Source organism: Humulus lupulus, chromosome 7 (genome assembly GCF_963169125.1).
Source record: "Humulus lupulus chromosome 7, drHumLupu1.1, whole genome shotgun sequence".
In the NCBI taxonomy this organism is placed as follows: domain Eukaryota; kingdom Viridiplantae; phylum Streptophyta; class Magnoliopsida; order Rosales; family Cannabaceae; genus Humulus; species Humulus lupulus.
Window position 1 is genome coordinate 142,310,596 of NC_084799.1, and position 4,376 is coordinate 142,314,971.

Genomic DNA, 4,376 nt, shown 5'->3' on the forward strand with positions numbered 1-4,376 from the left:
AGGGCACGAATCTAAATGTAAGTCCATAAAAATGTCTCTGATGTTTTTAGGACACTTTTTGAGAGTCCTTAAAAAATACATTTTAGGACTCGCAATGAGTCTCCTAATAAAATATGTGAGTCCTAAAAAATCATGAGGAAAGAAAATTGGTCAGTGGCTTTTAAGGGCTCGCTTTACAAGCCCTAAAAGAGCATTAAGGGCTTCCAATGCAAGCCCTAAAACATTTAATTAATAAATGATAAGGGACACAATTTTTTTTTCGAATTAGGACTGTTTTTCATTGAAAAACTGAACTGAGGCTTTTTAGTATTAGGGTTCATTTACTTTTTCAGCTACAAGGAAAAGAGGTTGGGTTGTTCTCATTCGGCAAGGCATGGACTAGCCTGAATCTCCTCGGCAGCAGACGACTATGGCGCAAGGCTTTAGGTTGGGCGGTTCTCGGCGACGCAGGGGCTCAACACACTCGGTTCTTCTCAGCGATGGCTTCAGGCGACGCAAGAGCTCATCGACACAAGACTTCTGGCTCATCGACGGGTGGTTCTTGGCTCGCAGTAACTGGTGGTTCTCATAGCCACGAGCATATTCTTTGCCACCTTCTAATGTGCTTCTGATCAAGTGGATTCACCAGTGGGTTCTATTCTTCTAAGGTTCTCTCTTCCTCTCTCATTTTATTCCCTTTAGTTGTCTATCTCTCACTGGTTTAGATTTTGTTTGAATGTTTAGTTAGAACTTTCTCTTTTATCTGAATATTATTAATCTAGGGTCTGGTGTTTGGGGATTTTGGACTCCTTTGTTCTGATCTCTAATATTTGTTATGTTCCTCTGGGTTTTGCTTCTTTTTCAGGGGAGTGTCAGTGATGCATTGTGGCCTTGCTGATATGTGTGATCTTATCAGTTATAGGTTTGATTTTGTTTGAGGATTATGCTCTGTTTTTTTTTTTTTTTTTTTGTTCCACAAGACTTCTCTATTCTTACTCCTCCTACAACTCTTGCTTTTTCTTGTTCTTGACTCATTTTATTTACCAAAATATTTTTTATTTGAGACTAGACTAGTTAGGGACTTATATATACACATATATAAATATATATTTGTTATTCTTGTTTGATATTAGGGATTAAATATATTTTTGAGCCTTGACGATGAGTTGATGTTGAAGTTTTATGTTTGAGTCTGAGCATAGCTCTCAAATTTACTGTTGGTCTTTAATTATAGACTCTTTTATTCTCTTCATTATTATTTCAGTTCAGTTTTATTAGATTTTGGGCATGAATTATGTTTTTCTCTAATAGTGATTTTGTCTTCTTTTTTATCCTTTTGGTTTTGACATTCCATTTTCGATCCTTTATTATTTTAGTTTCTTGATTTGGTTTTCACGAGTGTAATTGAACATTATCAGAGTTTTTTCTTCAGAAACTTCTCAGACTTCTCAAGTAAAATATTCATGGAATTTCCAATTGGATAATTAATTTGATCGAAAGAGAATTGATAGAAATTTATGCTGATGAAGCTATTTTTGTTGACTAGAGTTTCTTATCTGGGCATATTTCTAGAATCTTATTTCGAACCTTTGAAGATTTACATCTTTTATTATTAAAATTAGGCTTATGAGGATAACATTAATTATCTTAGCGGATTTCAGTGAAATTTTATAGTCAATGATCTTAATGTTACACACACTAAAGCCCTTTTTTATTAATAGAATTTTAACAGAAAAACAATGTCTAATAAAAAATAATGTTTCTTTTGAAAAGTTGCATTTTCATGCAAAAAAATATATTCTCAGTATATATGAGTTTTTTTTACAGGGTACTCTTTAATAATAAAAAAAAAAGAGATTAGATGAGTGATTTTTGTTGTAGTATACCTATTATGGTAAGTTGCAATAACTTATGTCATTATATTTAATATCCCGTTTTAGTATCCCGGGATTGACGTACGTTGTGGGGGCTTTGGGAACAGTTGGGTTTGATCTCTCTCTCTCTCCCTCTTACACTTACGGTAACTCACCTCTCTCCCATGGTATCTCTCTCTGTATACAATTTTCAATTTATACGTACATATAAATACATATATATATAGTATACTATATAAATCTAAAACAAACCATATAAATAATTTAAATAAATTTATGTCATGAGAAAGATACTCTTTGTCTGTGTATATATATATATATTGTCTGGATCCATTAATTAATATTATATTTTTAAGTAATGGGGCTGAAGTGAACAGTAGTATACCAATGGTATCTTTCTCTGTTGCATGTAAATATGATATATATATTTTGTTGCTGAAAGTGATATGGTTGATAACATAAAAATTAGATTTTTTCTCCTTTTTTTATGCTCTTGTTTCTCCAATCACTTGTGAAACATTATACTATATTTATTTTTATATAAATACACAACTCATACTTTCTTTTATGTATATTAATCTCTGTCCAAATGGTTTGATTTTGAAATTCAAAGTTGCTGCTATTTTTTATTATGCATTCAAGTTGTTTGATAAAATGCCAAAAAATATGCTTTTGTTGAATGTCAACACTATATATTATATGGTGAACAACTTAGAGAACTAAATGGCGAAAAGGAATTGCACGTTACTTGTTAACATAGTGATAAATTAATTCTTTACTTGCTAATTATGATAAATTCAAAGAACAACCCTACTATTTTTTTTTAATAAAGTACAAGACAATTTGATAATAAATGGATGAGAATTGTTCATAATACAATTGATATTATTATTCTTATTTTTTGGAAAGGTGGATCTGATTAGATTCATATAGGCAAGAAAGGACAAATCTTGGTTTGAATTTGATGATTTATTATGGGGTCTTACCTTATCATTATTAAAATTCAAATCACTCATTGTGATTTGGATCCAATTTATCCCAAAATTTGGATGATTTCATGCATTTCATGGTAAAAACATAATAAAAAAATTGGATTTGGATTTGATTAGGTAATATTATGAGATCATTCATTATTAGTATATATACCAAGTGGTGAACAAGCGGTGAACTGTGATTGTTGCTTTAACATTTATGTGTATATGCAATTAAATTATATAGAATATGACCAAGTGGATATGAGGAGCAGGATAGAATATGACCAAGTGGATATGTCAAACTTAAACCATTGGATTGGCACTTGGCTTGCAAGAGGTATGTTGTATTTGATTTTTCTTATTTTTAAATCTTTCACAATTTTGAATATAAATTGTATAACTTTAGTGGAGTTTGGATATCTTATATATTCATCCATAGTGAAGTAGGTTCTGAGAATTATGTGTGTTGCAGTGATAATGGAAGGTTGAAAACTTGCATGTCTTAGTGAAGTAGGTTATGAGAATTTGTGTGCTGCGGTGATATATGGATGAAAACCTGTGTGTTGTTTGATTTGTTTGAATTGTTTGCGTTGATTAGATTAAGAGCCTAAGCACTCCAAAACAATTATGGATGGCTTGGACTTTTTTGTATAAACTTCAATCAATTAATAGTGAACCACAACAATTATATATGATTGATTCAATAACCTGGTTGCAAATCAATTACAACTTAATTATATATTAATTTTTATCAACAATGTATATATATTCTGTATATTTATTTATGCAATATGTATATTGTTTCATTATGTCAACTATAATATGTATAAATAGGAATCAATTGCTGTGAATAAAAGTATGCTACTGTATGACTAATTAATTTGCATGTGTCTACTTATCCTTAAGATTGGGATTTTTTTTTGCTTATATATATGCTCGTGAATGAGAATATAGAATACTTTAATATTGTAGAGTTAATTTTCTATTTTGATGCAATTTTTTTACAAATCTACAAAACTTGAACTTACACTACTAAATAAGTGTGAAAAAAGTATGTAGTTACGTTTACTTTAGCATGTAATGGAGTCACCTAATTGTGCATATTAATTTCTCTTGGAATGTTATAAGCCTACATGTTACTCAAATAAGGAATGCCAATTCGTTGTCTTATTGAATATTTTTCACTTTTTCTTTTTATTATTTTAAATTCTATGATGGGTTACTTCAATTTATCATCAGTATAATCTATGTGCCACAATAATTATCTCACTTGAATTGATTTTTCTAGTCTATACATGGATATCTCATCTTGCCTAAAATGTTCATAAGGATGTGTCATTCTTCACAGCTTAGTTTGAACTTTCTCAAATCTCATGGTTTTGACAACTTTGGTGATAATACGTTATTGTCATTTTATTCGGATTTAAATTTTGAGAGTGATTTTTTTAAAATATATCCATATGTATAAAGGCAAGACAACAAAGTTTCTTTAAACGAGCTAGTTGTGCATTGTAATTGAATGAGTTAGTTTGTTAATTTATTGCAGAAA

General features: G+C 30.2%; 1 non-coding gene across 1 annotated transcript; it reads left to right on the plus strand.

The window, feature by feature from the left end:
• The first annotated feature begins 1,599 nt into the window (after positions 1 to 1,599).
• Positions 1,600 to 1,686, plus strand: LOC133792911 (small nucleolar RNA R11/Z151). The gene has a single exon (XR_009874378.1). It is a non-coding gene; the product is annotated as a small nucleolar RNA R11/Z151 (small nucleolar RNA).
• Positions 1,687 to 4,376: the final 2,690 nt, after the last annotated feature.